Below are 21879 nucleotides of genomic sequence, written 5' to 3' on the forward strand. Positions count from 1 at the left end.
CGCAGGCTGCGGCTCGGCGTGGTTTTGCCGGCCCAGGCCGGAGGACACTGCTGGACCTTGCGAGGGTCGGAGCCTGCTTATGCCCCCCCAGCCCGCTGGACAAATGCGCGATCCTTGCGAAGTTGTTGCATTGCCTTGACTGCTTGTTTAGTTAGCGATTTTGCCAACTTCCTGATGGTTCATTTCTGATTCTGCAAAAGAACCGCATTTCCTTTTTGCCTTGAGAGGGGGAGAGAGAGAGACACGAGCGGAGGCTGGGGGCGGTTGAACTCGGCAATCCGTAGGTACCGGACCCCTTCTCTTTCCTCCCCACTCCCAGCACTTCTCTAATCCTCCTCCTCTTCCTCTCATCCCAGCCCAGCCTTTGCAGCTCCAGCCAGGGCCGTTCCCCACGCAGGGAAACTGCCTGTCCCTGAGAAACCCCTTCGGCAGATGCATGGTTGTTTGCTACGCTGCAATCGCTGTCCTCTCAGAAGAGCGGGGTCTTTTCCTAGCCCTAATCAGCATCCAGCAGGCATCCTTATTTTTAAAGCAGCTTGCTTTTACTTCACATTCATTTTTGTTCTCTTCTCCAGTTTTGCATTAGACTTAAGAGATCAGATCTGCTTCCCAAAGTGGACTTACAAACATATTACTCTGTTTTAGGGGCAGGTCTTTTCCAGAATCACAAAGCCATTTAAGCAGGATGTGCTGTGGAGCGAGAAAACCTCTTCTTTATACCCCCCGACCCCCCTTTCCTAGGTTTCACATATATTTTATTGCTTCCTTCAGAAATATTCCTTTCACAGGCATGTCTTTTTTTACCCGCTTACTTGAAAGGACTCTTGACATTGGGAAGGGGGAAAAAAGCGAATAAACCTAGACAAAAAAAAAAAGCAAAGCAAACTTTATAAAGGAATGAATAGAAGGTTTTAAACCTGGTTTTGTGCAGGGTGATGTTGGTCATATAAATGGAGGTTTTTAATAAGATCTGCAGGAGGTCAGGAGTTGAAGAAGAAGAATGGCTTGATCCAAAAGCTACAGAAGCCAGTGGGAATTTTGGATTGGGCCCAATGGGAATTTTGGATCGGGCCCTAAAGAAATAAATTCTGGAAAGGTCTTAGAAACGATATTATAGTAAGGAGGAAAATCCATGCGACTCTCAGAGAATGGCGCTTTGTTTAACTGTGTCTGGGAAAGAGCCGAGCAAGAGCCAGGCTGTGTTAGCGTTCCTCTACTTGAAGGTCCTTCTGGAATTTAGGGAAAGTGGGGTGAAACCCTGGCCCCATTGAAATCAACTGCAAAACAAGGCCTGGATTAAATCTTCCAGATTTGCATTTTGGTCATTTTAGTGGTGCATATCCAGACTATCCTGAACGCAGAAGAGTTATTCTGGATTTAGACTGGTGTAACAGAGCAGAGTTGGGTCCATATGTGCATGTATATGTGTTTACACACATAGGTTTGTGCATCAGCAGCTGGGGAGATGACTGTGTATGTGCATGTATACTTTTGCACAAAAGCACTTGTCTGCCTCCATTGGTGCATATGTACATATGTGTACATTTGTGCTGCTTTGGCAAAGGGATGGTGTGTGAACACTGAGGTGTGACCGCCCGTGTCTACACGTGCACGTCCAGTAGGAAGAATGCATGCACACCCCTCTCTGTTTGTGAACGTGAGTGTGCATGCTTATGAAGGAGGGTCCATGCGCACGCATGTCTGGGAGCATGCTCTGGCTGGCATGGACGAGCACATACGTGTGGGTGTATAATATGCTTGCGGGCATGTGGGTTGCTGCACCAGGTTAGCCGTCTCATACGAATTTCAGGGAGGAGATACAGAGAAAAACTCTTAGGATAAAACAATAGGAAAAGTCAAACTCTGACTTCTGGGGGTGAAAGTGTGTTGGGGCTTGAATGGGACAACGGCGCTCCTTTAAGTCTTGACGTTTAAGCAAGGGAAACCAAATATTGATCGAACCTTTGCTACAGCATCGTGTTATTCTTCCACTGAAACTATTGCTTTGTAAATCTTTTTTAAAGCCGTTAAATCTAGGCACAGATCCTTATCAGGCAACCCTCCTGTTTGCTGGTGCTGAGGTCCCTGCTCTGTCCATTAGATGGCATTGCGACTTTTGCAGACTGGTTTGGGAAAGAAATGATGTGAAGCACTTCAATGACTGATCAGGTTCTGCTGCAGGGGCTTGTACTTGTACTGCAATTGAAAGCATATTTGTCTTTTCAGCACTTGTTATATGCTTAAAATACAATTTGCTTTATTAGCCCTCAGTTTAATATCGTTACTGACTCAGTCTTGTATTGAAGAAAAGGCTAAATAGTCTCCTTCTTTATATTGCTTTTACAGTATATAAAAGCTTGCCTGCAAATCATTATAAAAGAAAATGACTGGTGATTATATACTGTCTATAAAATATTGCAGACTAGTACACTATAATACAAAATACATTATTAGGATGACCTTCTTGTTTAACTACCTAATAAAAATACAATCTGATCACTCCAGCATTAAAAAACAGTGAAATGCTTCCAAGGATTGGTAGACTGTTTGACAGAGAACTGCAAAACCGTTTGGTAGATAAAAATATTGAATACATCAAACAATGTGCTAAAAACATCAAAGAGCTGTGAAATTGTAAGTCTTCCATTTTAATAGGCAATATGTGGAAATGCACAATTAAAACCTAATGGAAAACATGTAGATGTTTTATAGGGGAAAACCAAAAAGCATTAAACATAAATCAAGGAGGAAAAAATATATATTTTCTATTCACATCGGCAAATTTTTCCTTGGGAATGTTAAGCTTGATGTTGGCAATGTATAGAGGGTCTGTCGTTTTATTCGAAACTGGTAAAGAAGTGTATCCCTTTTTATTTCCACGAGGAAAAAGTAACAAATGCAGCTCTGATTTAATTTCTAGCAGTGGCAGTCCATTGCCTGCATTATGTACCCTGGGCTAACCATCTCTGACTTGGGAACTGGTTTTCTGTCTTTGCATGTGGAGGGGATTGTTTTGAATGGAAAGGACAAGCTTATCATTTAAATCTAATTTGGGGGAAAAAAATTCTTCTGAAGAAACCCAAATGTATATTTTATTTGACTTGCCTGGGGTTCTCCCTTAAACTGATTAAAAACACATTCACACATATTGGAAGACTGAATTGTATTCTTTTGTCAAACTGCTTCACTGGATGCTAGATCAGAAATGTTTCTTTCCACAGATTATTGTGAAATGCCTACTCTTACCAGGGACCAACATGTTGAAAAGCATCTATTTCTTTTTTAGAATTTTGTTACGGTGTGAAATTAGTTTATAGATAACAAAGCACTTCTGGGTTGTTCACCAAACCTTTGCTAATCGGCTGAGCCTTTGGCAAGTTAGGCAGTCTGGTCTATTGAGGAACGATTCGACTAAAGTACAAGGATTTCTCAGCATTGTTATGTCCTGAAATATTTAAGTGACAATGGCAAAATAATAAAAGCTATCTTTAAATGCGGTGGTGCTCCCCGGTTGTCATGTTATAACACCTGAGTCAGTGAAAATGAATATAGTTTCCAACCAAGCACTTTGATCTTTAAACTCTAGGAATAACAATTCTCAGCACTGATGTCTACAGTTACATTTTAAAATTAAGTTGAGGAGTCGCTGCCGTAGAAACATGGGAAAGATCCCTGGCAAAATTATAATATGCAGAAAAAATAAATTTAGCCTTGGTACTCAGCTGCTAGTCCAAGTGGAATAGTCCTAATTCTATTATCCATCATTAAAGTATGTAGCTGATAAAGGTCTCTCTTTTTTTTTTTTTTAAATCATTTTTCTCTCTTTCAGGCTGAAAGGTAGGAAATAATGTCACGTGATTTACTCCAGAAATCCACATTGAGCTCTCTCACCTGAAGAGAGACAAACCAAAAATGTTCTTGTGTCAATGACAGGGTGCAAAAGAAAAGACTGAATCCAAGCAAGAGAACCACAGGCAGACAAAACCTCACAGGAAAAAAACAAAACCCCAAAACAAAACAAAGGAAAATATGATCTGCAAAATGTAGGGTTTCAGGTCAAAACAGAAGTGCTTAATTCTGTCACTTCAAACATGTTAGCACGTTCCACCAAACAGGGGATAGGCGGATTACGTTGGATGCTAGAATTACATTTCAAGTTTGGGGACACTTAATTTGCTTTGATCTCCTCTTCCCTTATTTGGAAATGCAAACAAACAAACAAAAACAGCTCTTCTTAGAGACAGATTTTCAATGTAGTTCAGCAAGAAAATCCTGTTTTATCCAGCAGGATTACCATAATTATTCTTTCTATTATTTTACAGTCCACCCAATACAAGCAGGATTTTATTTAGGGGAACGAGAACACGATCCAAAGGCATGACGCCGAGATCCTACCCTCACCCGGGGTAAATTGGTGGAATTCCATGAAAACGAATGAAGACTTTGACCCACATATTTTTCCTGGGTGACAGAAAACAGAGGACGCCAACTACACTGGAACCTGTAGCTGGTTCAAGTAAATACCACAATACATTATCTGTCACTGATCTGAGGTTTGCCTGTTTGAGAAGCGCAAAATCAAACCCATAACAGACACGTTCCAGCATTTTCAGGGAAGGCTTGGTAGCCTATGACATTTTTAATTTTTTATAAGCACAGCTTTTCCAGTTCAACACAGGTAAACTCTACAGAGAAGCATCTGATTCATATTTCTGAGAAAATCAGCGAGTGATGGAAATTGGTTCTGAGAAAATGCAGACACATGGATGTGAATTATAGCATTTGTACAGCAACCACCAAAATGAGGCCGTGATTTTAGCTGCAGCCAGTAATAATGACAGTAACAAGCTGCCCCAAATAAACATGGATAGCTGAAGCTTTCTAGTTGCTGAGAGTCTTTGTATATTCATTCATTATTTGGGCTGGTTTTTCCCCCATGGTACTGCAGGGTGGTTGGTTTGCCAGTCCTTAAGGAAAGAGCAACACCCGGCATTTTAGGATCTGATCTCAATGCACCATTTGCAGAAGGCAAGGTGGTAGGATGGAGCCGTCGAGATTCAAGTTTTGGTTCAGGGCAATGATGTGAGTTTAAATGCATGCAGCGAAACTCTTGAAAAAAAAAAAAATCCTGTGTGGCTAATATCAGTTCAGAAAAGAAAATAAAGGGCCATACTTTGTTTTAAGTGACACCAACCTAAGCCTGAAGGAGATGTGTGGTGGTCCGCTTGAAAGCCAAGTGGTAGGAAGATGGTAAAAACAGTAGGCTCTGGTCCTAGATGCTGATGATACCTGGGTAGAGCCTGTGTGGCGTACCACTAAAATCAATGCAAAGCTGCCTTAAATTTGTGCTGTTGCAAAGATTGGCCTCCAAACGGCTTACTTTATGATCATTATCTGTTCTTGTGTCCTGCTTTGTCGTCACCCTTCCTGTCGGAGCAGAATTTTGCTTAAAAGAGATGTCAGCCAAACAACCAAAACGAGCTGGTGGTGTATATTTTTGACTGATCTACTTCAATCAAAATGCCCCCGAGGTATAATTACTGTCAAATGCGAATAGCAGAGATTCAGTGGATAGCCAAAATGAATTTGAACTGGGGGTGCGAGGGAGCATTAGTTGCTGAACAAAAAAAGCAACAGCATTTTAGCTCACCATTTAAAAAAAAAAACAACCCATTTGAAAGACGAAAGTATTCTATGTATTCAGTTTGGAGCTTGGCTGAGGTTTGTTATAAAAATATTGTAGCAATTTTTTAAGAAACATTTGCTGTTTGGATAGATTAGCTGGACATGGAAGCACTTTGGATTTTTATTCCTTTATGTAATATGGCCATATTCATTTCTGGCATGCAGAGCTACTGTTAATGTAAGCAGTGAGAGAAATCTTCAGGGCCAGGCAGATAAAATCTCTTTGAAATTTAGGATGCTGGTGACCGCGTATCAAGACTTGGCACTTTTTCCCCCCTGGAAAGGGACACTGCAATGCATGCAAGAGCATTTTATGTACCGGGGGTGTTGGCTATAGCTGTGTCGGTCTATTGTATGCATCAGGGTATCCTTTTTTAATTCTTTTTGCTGCCCCTCCACATGGGACCAGATGTTATTCCAGCCCTGGTCAACTGCAAGTGCTGATGGTGTACCAAACACATGGTAATTACCCTTGATCTAGAAATACCTCTTTTTCTTCTGGGACACAAGCTTATCGAATCTTATTTAGAATCAAGCAGCTTTGTAGGTATCAAGGATTGCACAGTCCCTTTCTCAGTACTTCTGGCATGCCTCTTGATACTGGCTTTTCACCAGGCCTGAATTACAGCAAGTATTTATTTGTGTGCTTTATGTTAAGTACGTGAATAGCCACACTGAAGCAATGGATCCCCCTAGGACGCTCTGGAATGTACTGACCCATCCACTTTCATCTGCTTTTGCAGGCTGGAGCTGCTCGAATGCATGCATGCGGGTCCAAATGTTTCCTCTCTCTCTCCTACACACTCCCAGACACAGAAGGGAAAATGCCAGTTGTACTTGACATTTTCTTTGGGGATTTCAACAGATGATTTTTTTTTACCCAATATGCCTGCTCAGTCATTCTGTAGCTAATAATAATAATAATAATAATAATAATAATGTCAGATTCTCAGTGGGTGTCCCTTGTCCCAGCTCAGTTAAGGAGCTGAGGAGGGAGCTCTTAAAATCGACTTTCCAGTTAATGATGAAAAGAAAGTTATATTGTCTAAGAGAAACGGTGACAACAGATAATGGTTCTCTCTCTTGCATATCGCACAGCACAGATTTAGGGGATTATCATCCTGACCCTCAACCCTGGAAGAAGCAGCAGACATAGCTCCGCCGTCAACCTCCTGAGACTGGATCCTCTAGAGCTGAATTCGTGCTATCTAGATGAGCCAGGCATTACGTAGGACTTTCAGCTTTAACAGGAATAGCTGAGAAGCATCCGTTCTGAAAAGCTTTCTGAGGAAGCAGCCTGTGATTCAGCTCAGCTTTTGCTTGGTGATTATCTTTGCCTTGTAATGTATTTTTATATATCTGGTAATATTTCTGAGCTGTTATTTTAAATCCCTTGCAAACAAGTTACGTTCTCAAGTTTTTCACTTTCACAGCGTTTTTGTTCACAGGCACTCGCCAGTAGGATGGCATATATCACCCAAAGCGGACAGTCCTGTTACGCAGCTCACTGCTCATTTGGCATTTCAACATTTTTAAAAGAGCATTAGTGCCTCACAGCAAAGCCCAGAAATCTGGGCACTTCAATTCTGACTACCTAAACTCTTGCGCAGCTTCGGCTGGCTTTAGTGAATCAAAATATTCAGTTTTGGAGTGTGCTGTGTTCGGTCGATGGCACGACCCACCCCAGAGACAGCTGCATTTCAGAGCATGTAGCAATGCCTCGTGGAATTTATTCTTTTAAAATGCCACAGGAAAAGTACGGCATTTGCTAATGAAAGAGTGTGAGGTTAGTTACAAAATGGTTGTTATCACTGTTATTTTCTTAATGGGCTATAAGATTCAACACTATGGGGGGTCACTCATTATAATAGGATGCGAAAAAAAAATCCAGTGAGATTCCATCACTTCCCCCTCCATTCTGCTGGCCCATCTTTGCTTGCCTTCCTGATACATGTGGGATAGTGATAACCTTGTGCGAGTTTCTCATCGGAGAGCACGGGGGATGGTTGTTTCCTTAAATCTAAAGCAGGTGGGACTTCGAAGCGTGCTAAGGCAGAGCCGGTACAGTGAAATGATGCTTGGCTATCAGTCCCTTCACCTGCTCCAGGAATGATCATTGGGCGTAGCATCGTTAGTATTAAAATTAAATTAATATTTCTAAATCTGAGACTGGCTGCAAGGTCTGCATTGCTCTAGACAGCAGGCGGTGGACCTAGAACTAGTCAGCTAGTAACTTCTTGTCATATGGTCTGTCTCTCCAGTAGCTGGGCAAGGGTCCAGCTGGGCACAAAACTTCAGACACAAGGTACCTGAGCTCTTAGACTTCCTTGGTTAAGACATTTAAGTCTGGCCTCCAAAGAGGCTGTGAGACAAATTGAATGAATCCCTTTTTCTGTAACGGTCTCCATCAGGACTTCCTTCTCCCATCGCTCTCTGGAGGCTTTGCATACACCCTTTCACAGCGGTCTACACATCCATCCATTTGCACTGCTGGGTGGCTCATGCTTCACAAGCCTTCTTTTGTAGATAGATGAATGACAGGACCATTGATCCAGGGTCTTCACCCGCAGCGAAGCCAATACCGAAAGCTTTGGACGAGGGCCCAAAATATCAGGAGGCATCTGGCCAATTTTGCAGTCCCGACTCTAAGGAGAAACTGCCTTCTTGACCCCTGCTCAATTTGCATCTTGAAGCATGACATTTAAATTAAACTAACATGAGCCAGCCTCATTACCTATATTGCTAACGGTCAATTGATCTGGCCTTTGAAATAGAGCTTTTAAGGTTCAAAGATGGGCTGCAGCACCGATTCTCAGCCCCGACTCCCATGTACAATTTGACAGGCCTTATGTGCTATGCAGGTGGATGGGCATGTGGAGAGGTCGCACCTACCAGCTTATTAGGCCCCTGGTGTGAAAGATAAAGCCATCTGGTCACCATTTGACAGCTTCAATTGTAATGACACCATTTGGCCTATAAATTGCTGTGAGCCGCTGTTTTCAGCTGCTGTGTTTCAGCCACGCTGCCTCCAGGATAGAAATCGAGTCGTCACCCAGACTCCGGGGCTTCTGAGGGTAGCTTGCTCTATCTCCCTGGCCTTTTTTTCCACCTCCCAAATTTATCTCCGTGGGTCTTCATTACAATGGCAAGCGGGGCAGCCATTGCTTAGCATAAGTAATCACGCCCGCTGATAACCACTAACACCTGCTCCGTTGGCTGCACCAGGAAAGCAAGGGCATTTCCAGCGAAATTCCACTGGTGCAATATGGAAGTATTTAAAGGAAGACCCGCCTGATTCAGGGTAGCAGAGATCTGAACCTTTAAATTACAGCCATTCCCAGCCTGACGATAAGTAAATAAACAGTTCACAGCTGCATGGACTAAACACAGAAACACATCTATCTCTTCCAGGCGTGATTGCTGAACAAGTAATTAAGTGCGAAACGTGAGCCCTCCATGTCAGTGTGAGATGATAAAGGTCTCCAGTTGTAAATTAACTGAGCTCCAGAGAGCCCTCCGGATTAACCCTTCCGGCACCCTTGGGTGAAAGAGAGAGCTTAAAGCGGCCGAGGTGTTGGCACTGCATAAATCCAGGGGAATTTGCATGCAATTATTAATGGAGATTGCCCCAGGGAATATGGCGCTGTTATTTTAACAAATTTCCAACAACAACACGGGAAGTTCCTTCCTCGCCAGCATCCCAGGGGAACCAGGGCTCACTGGGGAGGCCACTAGCCCGAGACTCCAGAGACTGGGATTCAGTCTCCTGGCTCTGGCACAGGCAGGCTATGGCCGGTAGCATATTACTTCAATCCTCTAGGCCTCAGTTTTCCATCCATAAAATGGGGATAGTGCATTTCTCTCTCAGCGGTATTGCAACGTGCATGGGAGCTGCGGTTCTGAGGACCACGTCAGGGGGAGATGTATCAGTCACAAACTGAAACCACTGGAGGGAGATTTTCAATGATCCAATTAACAAACTTTCTTTGAAATCTTTTAATTGCCCCTATTTTGTAATGACAAGCCAGGGCTCTTTTGTGGTATCTTTTATTGGACAACCTGTATAGCTGGGAGAGAAGCTGGACAAGCTTTCAGGCCCATACTACCCTTCCTCAAGTCTGCATCTTACACATTTCCTGGACCATCCTGGCTATAGCATTCCTTCATCACTATTTTAAAAATTATTTTATTTAAAAAAAAAAAAAGAAAAAATTCATATAAGGAGCTGGAGGCAGAAGTAATTTGTGTTGCTCACTTGTGATTCTTGTGGAAGTAAGAGACTTTCCCAGCTCCTGGAGTCATGTGATTATGAATGTTTCTCAGCTTTCTTTTCTTAATTGCTAGCCTTTCTGGTTGCCATCAAAGTGCAACCCAAGGCCATCCAAACAGCTAACAAAGCAGAAGATAATTACAACAAAGCCAAAATGAATGCTTTTGAGATCAGATTTCTTATTTTTGAACTTCTGGGGTTGGCAGTGCCCAATACAATTCTACTAATGAGAATTTTTAGTGCAGCATTTTTAGCACTAGAGCAAAATTGAGTTGGAAGCAGCGTGTAGCTCAGTCTGAGTCAGGCCCCATTTCTGTGCGGGCCCCAGGCAGGCTCCCAGTTTGCCCATGTCCATGTCTGGCCCTGCTTGCTTTTTCATGGGGTTTTGGTTTAGCCGAGACTTGTTTTCTTCACTGTATTTTCTTGAAGACTCTTTTCCTCTCTCATCCCTTTGAGCTGAGTGGTCATGTTTTATGGGCTTTCTCCAATGTTGCTTGAAGTCCACGACGAGACGCCAAATGAATTTGTTTTGCTTGGCATCAGGCCCTGAAAGGTTTGGTGCTGATGACAACGCGCCGCAAGTACACATATTTGATGGGGCCCATCCTAAACCAGCCCAGTCTTTTTAGAAGACAACTTGCCTCAAGCCTTCCCCCAATCAGCTTCTTTCCCATGTCGATTGTGGGAAAAGCAACTGGGGATGCTGTCAGAAACAACAGCTTTTCTGATCATCTGGGATGAATTTCTGCTTAGCCTGAACTGGCACAATATTGCAAAAGAAATTCCAGTGAAACTTCAGCCCAAGCTTGGACACCTTCCACTAATGGTGACAACTACGCCCCATCAGTAAGAGGCCCTGGAAATTACTGACAGCCTCTGCAAACTTCAAAACACACAAGCTGTGAAGGAGCAAGACAATTCCCGCCACGTCCCTGGTTCATGGGATCCACCCTTTTGGTTCTGAAAGGCTATCTTTGTTAGCAGCCTCTCCTGCTGCTCTAGCAAAGAAGCCAGGGTTATTTAGCAGGAGCTGGCTTTGGGTGGGAAGATGAGAAAACAAAAGGAAATGGAAGTACTGGAACGTAATTTTCCATTAGAAACTTTTTTTTTTTTTTAAAGAAGAGATTTCATTAAATTTACTGTACCGTTTTCTATTTTCTTTTTGGGTGTGTTATTTTTTAGGAGTTAATTCAGACTAAAATAAGCCCATTGACTAATTAAGGACAGAAATAGAAATCCACGGATTTGGTTTTCATCAATGCCGAGTGGTAAATCCTTTAATGCGCGAGGATTTTGCACTATAGCTCTAAATTTCCCATCGGTATTTAGTAATCTGCTGATTGTATTTTCTTTAATTCCTTGGTCCTCAGAGTGTTCATGTAAGGCAGTAACTTACAGTAGCTATAAGTACTGGAGAAACAATATGCTACAGGTTTTTGTTTCATTCACCCTTCCCCCCTCCCCCTCCCCGTAGTGCTTTATCACTTCCATTAAACCATATCACCGCAAGACAAATGGCAAAATATTGCATGATTGGGCATGGGAAGAAAGGGATGAAGGGCAGCCCTGAGAAAGTCAGGATGATGGCAGTCCTCAGTGCTCTGTGGGTTCTGGAATTGCAAACAGAGCAATTAGCATCAATTTAGAAGTCCTTGATTACGTTCAGACCCAAGATGGGTTTTGAGAGTTGCACCATTTCCCCCCCCCCGCCAGCCCCTCTGCCTTACTGTCCTATTCCAGCTGAGAACTGGGATGAGATGGGTCTCATCGCTGTGAGATGGCCTGAATCAAACACCGAGATGGTCAAAAGAAGTCTGATTCTCATCTGATTGAAGCTTTGCTGTGGGTGCTGCCAAATTTCTGGTATTTAAGACCAGGAATTTCAGCACATCAGGAGACCCGATACATTTCCAGGCTCATTTTGCATACTCCTGGCTTGAATAGTGTTATGCAGTAAGTACCGAATGAGCACCTCTGTTTTCAATACGAGTCTCGGTGAAGACCAAACTCTTAAACTTTTCAAAGCTTTGCAGTGGAAACATCTCCCTGCAGTGCAATTGGACGTAGCTCCATTGACTACCATCTCTATCAATGGAGGATCTGACCCAACTCAAACCATTCTGCCATGAGCAGCTCTGGGGACTGTGATTTCCAGCAACCAAATGCTCCTTTTGCCTATGTTCAAACGGGAAGATCGCGGAGGCACTAACCTCTAAGTTCATAATTGAACGCTTCTGATACTTGAGCGTGCTGAGGGTAAACTCATGCCAAAACCCCATTTTTCCAATACTTTGGGTAAACCAGTTGTGGTTAGCATGACAAGCCCTTGAAACTTTGGCCAAAAACATCTCTGTAATTTAACCCATCTCCACACAGGCTAAGAGACAGATAGCTCTATGTTCTCCAGTTCGTTCTTGCAGATCGGAAGTACCGGCGTGGTCCTTCGTTCTTCAACCCTGAAGCCAATGCAATAGGCCCCCGGGCACCGCCAACAGCCGGCTTGCCAGTACAAGCGAGTCTGGAGTGGAGCTCCAGCTCCCTAGCAACCGGAATGACATAAATGCAAGCAGGAAGACCTGTTTACATCACCGAGATAAACCTGTTTCTTTAAAAATAGCAAGGTCAGTGAGGCGATAAAGCTGTCAGCATGGAAATCACCGCTCAGCTTGTGTTCCACCAGCCAGAGGGATGGACACTTACTTATCCCAGTAAAGGCCGGGGCTGGTGGCAGCATTCACAATGAGGATGACTGCATGCTTGAACAAACAAACCCATGGTCATGTCACAGCCCTTCTATCTTTTGGGCAGGCTATACAATTCTATTTGTGCCAATGATATTTCCAGGTTAGCTCCTCCTAGGGTAATAAAAAGCTCTTTTTATTTGTTTTTGCTGGCTTCTTTAGATCTCCTGACAGATGAAGGGCCCATAAACCCTGACAGCGTCGTGTGTAAAATTCCCCTGCCTTGGAGCCAGGTGAGGAGCAATCGGTCACCATGCAGGCTTCCACATGGTCTCCCCTTGGCCAGCAGGAGCCTGTTTTCTGACCACTGGGATTGCTGCTCCACTGTTTGTTTGCTGTGTGAAGGATCACCCCAGTGTGGGAATGACTTACGTGAAGCACAGGCCAAGAATTGAAGCCCACAGAATCTATTCACCTTTGTGGCCTCGTGAGGGTCTATGTTGTCCATTTTTGGGACAACAGCCCAAAAATTGTATTGTGTTACGAGCTGCATCTCTGAAAAAGGAAGAAGTTGCATAGGGTTCATATCCTGCTTATACATACAGTCAAATTCTGTTGCTGATACATTGTCTTTCCATGAGCCAGATCCAAAACTGATTTGTGGCCATGCAACAAGTGGTGTTAATTCACAATCTTGGAGGCTGGGGATGAGATGCACAGATTTTAGATCCAAACATTTTGGGTCAAACTGTAGAAACCTGATAGCAACTTTGCATGCACAAATATCTATTTTGCTCCTAGACATACTTTGTGGGTGCAACATGTGAAGTATAAATGTACATGTGTCTAATCTGTATGTGATGCATGTAGGAACACACACGGAGCCTATTTCATGGCTGTCACATTGAATTAGATGAAACAAAGAGTTCTTAATGACGCTCGTCTAAAGTCAAAAGCTCAAAGAAAAATTCAGGCTAGATTGGGCAATTCGCAGCAACAAAACAGAAGAAAATGAATGTTTTAACTTAAGATCACAGAATCGTAAAACATGAAGGGTGGAAGGGAGCTCAGGAGGTCACATCTAGTCCAACCCCCTGCTCCAAGCAGCACCAGCTCCAGCCCCAGCTAGGTCATCCCAGGCAAGGCTTTGCCTAGCTGGTGAAAGAAAGGCAAACCCTTCATGCAAAATGCTGTGGGCTTCCTAAAGTCCTCTCAGCTCCTGGAAAGGAATGAAATCTTGAAGTGAACTACCTTTGGCACACTATTGGGTACTGGGAAAACATGACGAGAATATGGACCCATTTACTTTTGGGCTAAATTTACTTTTTTCTATGGGTTAACCTAACCATGTTACAATCACTGTTCAAAAATAAAGCTCATGAGCTTTGTTTCTCTGTAGAAACTCTAGTGAGATAGCTTGCATTTTTACAGGTATTTGGACCATCCAGTGCTTGAGAATCCCTTTCTTGTCTCCCATTTGGTGACTGGGAAAGAGCTGAAAAAACATTGCCACAATAACATGTTGTCCCAGCCATATATTTGTTGTGCAGGTGCCATGTTTTAGCCATCCTTTGGCATGCTCAATAGTGCTCTTACTCCAAATGCATCATAATTACGATCCCTATTTTTCCCCCTGGTGCCAAAGTACATGGATGAAAACAAACCAACTGAGCGAAAAACAAAACCAACACCACTTCCACTCTTACAACACCAGAGTTGGTACATGCCCTTGATCTGTGGGACAGGATAAAATAATAATTCATCAGAACCTTCACCCACAATTTGTGCCAAACTTTTTCTTGGTAGTTTTAAAGGGACAGTTCTTTAAATATTTGTTATGCTGTGTGCATGCTGACTTTGGCTGGGACAAGACAGATTGTTCCCATCGTGTCTCTCTTTCTCTCTTTCTACACACATACATTATATAAGTGTGTGTGTGTGTGCGCACATGCGTGTGTGCGTAGAGAGAGAGAGACAGAGAGAGAAAACAGGCTTTCCCTCTGTATTTTATATCCTCTGAACATATATCCATATCTCTATAGACATTGATATCTATCTATATCTGTAGATATCAGTATAGATATCTAGCTATCCATTGAGAGAGAGAGAGATCTCGATAGATCTCACTAAATATAGATAGATATCTATATACACAGATACACAGAGAGATAGATAGATAGATCTATATCTAATACAGGGGGGAAGCCCATTCTTGTAAGAATTCCAGCCCCAATGAATGTTTGAATAAGACTCTACATTTGTGAACACTTCTCTAAATTGAGTTGTGTGTCCACAGGTTGCCCGTCGCCTGGTCCCTATTACCCATTTTTTGGAATCAGTTGTATTGACTCTCCATAGATGAAGGTCATGAAGGGAGTTAATTGAACAGGTCTTCTTTTTTGGTTTTATTGACAGGCTCTGGTATGCTTATTTGAAGACAAGTTGGGATTTGAAACTAGCTAGAGAAAAGCGTTGGTATTTCAAAGTTGGAACCTTTCAAGATAAGACTCCAAAGCTTGGAGGTGTTCACAGCAGGATTTTGGTCCTGCCCCATGTCTATATTCAGCTCCCATTCTGGAAGTATAAAACATTAAACCCAGTATTGGCCTAATTCTCCTCCCACTGAAATAAAGGGCATTTTCTCCTTTGCCTTCAGCAGGAACAAAGCTAGGCCAGTGCTGAATATTTCTGGCCACCTTAAATGTAATACAGGGGCCCAGGAAACTGGACAACCTCCTCTTGATTTATTATCTTTCCTGGGCTCTGCCTCAAAATCCTTCTCAAGGTCTTTCCAGTTCATCCTAAGTCAGCAGTCGTGTGGTTTTGGCAGACACTGGACGCAAGATAGAGAGACAAAGAAGCTAGCAACGTTTGCCTGAAGCACAGCATTCATGAAGAGGTGTCGGTCCTTCTGGGGAAGAGGTCATGGGAGTCCTGCTGACTCTCGGAGGCAGCTGGCTTGTCAGGCCCTCCACACACGAGGGATACGGGAGTGGTTCTGTAGCAGGAGGAGATCGGGAATGTGGGCCCGGCAACTCAAGGGGAAGAGCCCTTGGAGCAGCGTAAGATGAATTTTGTTATTTTATGGGTAATTTCTGTGATAATAAAGCCACACCTCAGTAGCCGGGTACATTTGAACAACACATACTTTGTATTCGAGAACAGGTCGGGAGCAGAACCAGCTCCCAATGGGCAGATCTGTAGTGTTGGCTGGGAGAGGGTGGAATAGGTTACTTTTATAAATCAGTCATAGCTAGTCCCTGCAGGTCTCCAAAAACATTGCACAAAGTCCCTTGCTGTGGGATGTTGTAAGGATTGTCTAGAATTGTGTCTTATTTTAATCAATGTATAGTTTGGGTTGCTTTACAGCAAATCACTGTATGGGGTTCCAGGACTCTCCCAGGGTTGGACAAGGGGAATGAAACGCAGCGATCATTTGTGTGGTCATTATTCTCCATGTTAGAAACAAGCCAGGCCTATTTTAAATCCTTTTATTTTGACTTGGGTGATAGGAATATCTTTTGGCTTGTCCATTTTGGAAAAGTTGAAATGTTTGTGTTACAAAGCAGATGTAATATTGTTCCTTGAAGGTGCTAAGTTTGTGCTGAGTGGTCCAAAACACAACTGCATCTGGCTGTCTGGTGTCTGCTACTAAAAATAAAAAATAAGAGAAGGGTCCTAAATTCCAGACAACCTCTTGGGTTTAGAAATAAAACTCATTAATCCTGCATTTGAATTTAATATTTGAAATTTTATCCTAATCTTTTTATTTTCTTCCACATGAATTAACTTTGAAAAACCTGGAAAGAATCATCAGAGGGGTTTGGGGCTTTTTTGGTTTTTTTTAGAGGGAACATTCTTAACAAAGGGGTATAAAATTAAACTAGATTTGACCTCTGCCTTTAGCAGATTTTCCACCTGGTCTGTGCAGGAAATAGACTTCTCCGTAGCAGTTCTTTCATAAGGAATAACACACATGAGCCTGTAAGTGACAGTTTTTCTTGGGTGGACAACAATGTTAGTTACTTTTTATGATTAATTGATAAATGTTTTGATATGGTGCCTGGGCTTCGAGTCAAAAATCACTCAAGTTAGATGATCCAGCACTTAGGGGAAGCCGAGCCAATTATAGTTCAGGCACAGTGAAAACAATTCTAAAATATTTGAGCATAAAAATGCACATAGTTGTTAAGGAATCTTGCACGTGGGTGTACAGCGGTATCTTGAATTACATCGACGTGGTGGCCAGTTTCTCAAGGAATGCAGGGATGTGCAGGGATTCGAGACATCTTCTGGAGTATTTCAAAAGACCCGGGAAGACAGAAGGATCAGGATCCCAGGGATTTGCATGGGCGAGAAGTGTAAATGCTTTTTCAGTCCCTCGGGCCCCACTGATGGGCTTATTAGGGCTGGAAGGGACCTCGGGAGATCATCAAGTCCAGCCCCCCCGCCCAAAGGGCAGGAAGTCAGCTGGGGTCATAGGATCCCAGCAAGATAGACATCCTGATGTCTCTTAGCTCCTTGGTGGAGATTTTGACTTGCTCTCTTTCCAGAAACCCTGTTCCCTTGATTTTCTGGAGATCTCACACCATCCCCTGGCCTTCTCTATTTGATCGCTTTCCCTTTTTTCTTCCATATAAAGCTCCTACCTTCCCCCCATACCTGCCTCCTTACTCAAGGCTCCACTGCCTTTACAGAAGGTGACGCTCAGTGCATGGTATCATGACATGTAGGGGCTTTGTCTGGGACATAGGTTTACCATGGGCAACGTGATCACTCAGCCTGTGAAACCTGCTCTGCACATGGGGTGCCAGCCAGAAATATAGCTACACTTTTTGCCAACCTGCCATAGGTCGTAATGGGCACAGGTCCAGCTCAGTCTTGCTGGAAAGAGGGGTTTAGGTCAGGGGTTCCCAAACTCTGACAGATTGCGCACCACCAATTTAAAACAATACAACCTTAAGTACCACCAGCACATTTTTCAGTTCAACCTGAAGGACCACCAGCAAATTCTTGTCATTTAGAGTAATGATAATGCATCCGTTAATGACAGCTCATCTGTGTACCACTGGTGGTGCTCGTACCACCGATCGGGACCCACTGATCTAGGTGAACAAATAACCTTCGAAGCTGGAGATTACGTTTTTTTGCCCCTACAGTTAACTGGGAATTTTCAGTCACTGGGATTAATAATTTTCAGTCACTCATTCAAGTGGAGGTTCATTTGACAAATTTGTCATTCCAGCTTCCAGATCGAGATCTCATGTATGAACTCCCATAGAAGTCAGCAGAAGTAGAAGACGCACACACTTCACACTTCGCGGATCTAGTCCTGGGTGGCTTTGAGGTTAGGTTGGGGGCCTGAGGTTGGATTCAGGCATCTAACTTCTACCTCAATCACACTTCGGGCACTGAAATCCTGCTGGATGTTAGGCCTGCTGGAATCCCTCTTTGCTTCAAAAATCATAGCGTTCCTTTACCACTCGTCATCGAAATCTGGGCTTTTCCCATCAGAAAGTAGCCCTAAATTCTAAAAAATGTTGTGGTATTCAGCTGTCCTCACTGGTTACTTAATCCAAGATCCAAACCAGCAACACTATTTTTCCCGCAGCATCTAGCTCAAAATTAATGTACCATGGATATCTGTGCAGCTGGAAGTCATTTTGTATCTACCAACCCCCTAAAAACATGTTAGGCGCAGATAGTGCCATCTTTCTCGGAGGTACTCCTCTATCTTGTCACAGAAACTCTGGACCTTCAAATCACATCTGTGACAGATGGAGGAAAGTGTTTGAGGAATTAAAGATTTTCTCTTCTATTTGTCAAAAGGAATTCAGACTCACTTTTGATGAAACTAGGTAAAATACAACCTCCGTGGGCCATAAAGAATTGTGTTTGCTTGAGTCTACTACATGCTGAAAATATAGGTATTCCTGATCATTTATTCTCAGTCTTCAGTCGACACCTGAACTGCCTGATCTTTTCCTTCAGCTACTCAGTCTTGAACCAATGGCCCATTTCCTAGGTCCCTTGTTTCTTTTATATGACATTAGTGGGTTTCATTGTTGCTGATACGACAGGAAAGTTTTGAACGTTATATACTGTATAAACCTAGTTAAAATTTTATTGCTCTCGATTTCTTAATCATGCGGATTTTATTTCATGTTAAGCTAGTGACTGAAATCTCCTAATAAATAGAGTAAAATCTAATTAGGCTACTGGAGAGGAGCAGAAGCATTTCTACTCCTCCAGACGCACACGCATCGGGGGTCCTGTGTGAAACGCACACACTAGTTTCCTGGCAGCTGTCTGGCTAGAATGGAGTCCAGCGACGCAGATTAATTTGCACTTAACTGATACTACTTGGCATCTCTCGCAGATGGAAAATACACTTTCAATACATTTCCTTCATGAGATCATAGGCACTGGGAAGGGCTAGTGGAGCATGTTCGCAGGGCAAAAAAAATCCTAAGTTCTTACCCCACAATGCATGCTAGCTTGCTGTGTGGTCGTAGGCAAGTCTTAATATTTCTGTCTTAGTTTCCCCATGTGTAAAATTACCTACCTCATTCATGGAGTTGATGTGAGGATTCATTAGTTATCTAACTGGGGCATGTTCTGAAAACATGAAGCACAATTAAAAGCCCTAAACATTAACAATCATCATCATCATCATCATCATGTGCAAGTATTTTTGTGTCGTTTGTATGTATTGGTGTTGTGTGTGTGTGTGTATAAACACACACACACACACACATACACATACATGTATATACATATACACACAATGTATATAAATATACACACACACATATATATACACACACACATGCACACACATACATATACACACACATACACAGATGCACACACATTGTATTTAGGGACCTACTTAAATCATGGTGAAACAAAGGGATTTCATGGTCTTCTTCCAGTGATCCCCCCGCCCCCGGCACCATCAACTCCAGTCTAGTACTTTTACAAGCAACCCAAGGATTCCTCAGAATTGCCACTTCAAACTCTCATGCACAAAGACAAGGCACACATCCAGAAACACCAACACCACTGTCAAATGTGCCAAACCTCTTGAGTTTTCTAAGTGCCAGTAGGAGCCCCAGCACACTCCATTGACCAGTGTGAAATGCTTGAGAGAAACTGTGGAGCGGAATAGGTAGTATTCATTAGGGGGAAGGGGAATACCTTCTTGGCACCCAGACAAGGCCCTGAAGCATGACTTGCCAGACACTTAATGCTCTGCAAGAAAACTACCCCTCACTCCAGTGTGGGGATTGCAAACATTTGATTCCACACATCACGCACACTCATTGCTGAACAAAGATCTCTCTATCCTTTCCATAATCTTATCATGCTCAAATTCATTGCCCCCACTTCTTTGCTTGGAGGACCACCCCAAAATTTCAATCCTTTAACATTGTGAAAAGTTGTTCTAATGGCCCATCTACATTTGTTCACGATCGCTTTGTAGCCATTTGATCTTATACCAATATCGTTCTTCAACTTTTTGACTGAAATTACTCTTCTTCCTCCCAGATATTCACCCTGCAAATATATTAATAAAAAGTAATCACATGCTGTTTCAACCATCATTTTGCTAAGTTTAAACACTCCTCTGATAAGACACGTTTCTCCATTGCCTTAAGCCAACTAAATAACTTTGTTCTGTATCTGTTTCAGTTTAAAGTCATTGTTTTTGACAACTGGTGGCCAAAACTCCACACATTCCAGGCAACATCTTAACCGTGCTTTGTACAGTAATACTATTACTCCCATAGCTCTACTTGATATAACCCACTGAATACAGTGTAGAGTTTCATTAGCTTTTTCCTGTCAGCTCATGGTCATCCTGTGATTACCCAATACAGTAATACCCAAGTCTCTTCTCAGTTGTCTCCAGTTTGTGTTTGCCCTCCACCCCAAAACTGGAGTCTTTGTTACTAATTCCTGTTGAGGCTTCGTCCCATATCTAATGCACCATTCCACAAGATTATCTAAATCTTTGTATAATAAACCAGTTCTCTTCCATATTGGCAACCCACCATCATCTTAGTGCCATCTATATAGATTCACTTCATTTCAGCACCAAAATCACCAATAAAAATGGGTAAGTCCTAAAACTAATCCCTCAGACTCTTCAGTTGGATACCTGGTCTTTCAACATAGCGCACTTTATCTCCTTTTGAGTCAACTCATTCATCCCAAAATTGTAGGGTGATAAGTTCTATCCAATGGGGATCCCTGATTCCCAGCATGGCCAGCAATTTTCATCACAAGGCATCAAAAGTTTTTTGAAATCTAGATATACTAAGTCCACTATATCACCCTTATCTAAAAAGTCAGTTCTCTCCATAATGGAAGGATATTAAATTAGTCTAACACGTCTTCCTTGGATAAACAATGCGTTGTATTTTATCCCATTTCCAATTTACTTCCATATCTTAGATTAATTCCATTTTTCAATATCTATTTTATATGGTCATGCCAGGGATAAGGTGGGCAGGTTTTCTTGGCACTTTTAATTTGTAATTGTTTTCAATGCTAGCCATTACAGAAATGAGTCCGAGAAAGAACAGAAAGGAGGATACTTTGAGGTACGTCCACGGTGCAGTGGTTCTTACCCAGGTTTTTACTTTATCCTTCTTATTATCCACATAGAAAAACCTGCTTGGGTGTGACTTTGGAGATCTTTAAAGCCTGGAGTAGCTTACCTAGTTTGGGGTATGGGTTAAAGTTTTAATTAAGCCAGAATGTATGCAGTTTGTATTTAAGATACAGGCTACATCACTCAAGGGCTGATAGAATAGAAAACAAGGATTGGAAGAGACCTCAGGAGGTCACATCCAGTCCAACCCTCTGCTCAAAGCAGGACCAGCCCCGGCTACATCATCCCAGCCAGGGCTTTGTCTAGCCGAATCTTAAAAACCTCCAATGATGGAGAGTCTACCGTCTCTCTGGCTAAACTGTCCCAGTGCTTTACTGCCCCCCTAGTGAGAAAGTTTTTCTTAATATCCAACCTCAACTTCCCTTGCTGTAACTTGTGCCCATTGCTCCTTGTTCTGTCATCTGCCCCCACTGAGAACAGTCCAGCTCCATGGCCAAAGCTACCATGGAGCTGAGGATGGCAACCCAAGTAAAAGACAATAAGAAATTGTTTTTTAGATATATAGGGAGTAAAAGGAAGGCCCAGGGAGGAATAGGACCTCTGCTAAATGGGCAGAAACAATT

At 42.8% G+C, this 21879-nt stretch overlaps 1 long non-coding RNA gene across 1 annotated transcript in view; it reads left to right on the plus strand.

Annotated features, from left to right (window-relative positions):
- Nucleotides 1-56: 56 nt before the first annotated feature.
- LOC109310676 overlaps nt 57-21879 on the plus strand; it is a 59790-nt gene continuing 37967 nt past the window's right edge. The window contains exon 1 of the long non-coding RNA XR_002101293.1: nt 57-284. This is a non-coding gene — a long non-coding RNA (uncharacterized LOC109310676). The remainder of the gene's footprint in view (nt 285-21879) is intronic.

Source organism: Crocodylus porosus, unplaced genomic scaffold (assembly GCF_001723895.1).
Source record: "Crocodylus porosus isolate Cpor-Errol unplaced genomic scaffold, CroPor_comp1, whole genome shotgun sequence".
NCBI classification, from domain to species: Eukaryota; Metazoa; Chordata; order Crocodylia; family Crocodylidae; genus Crocodylus; species Crocodylus porosus.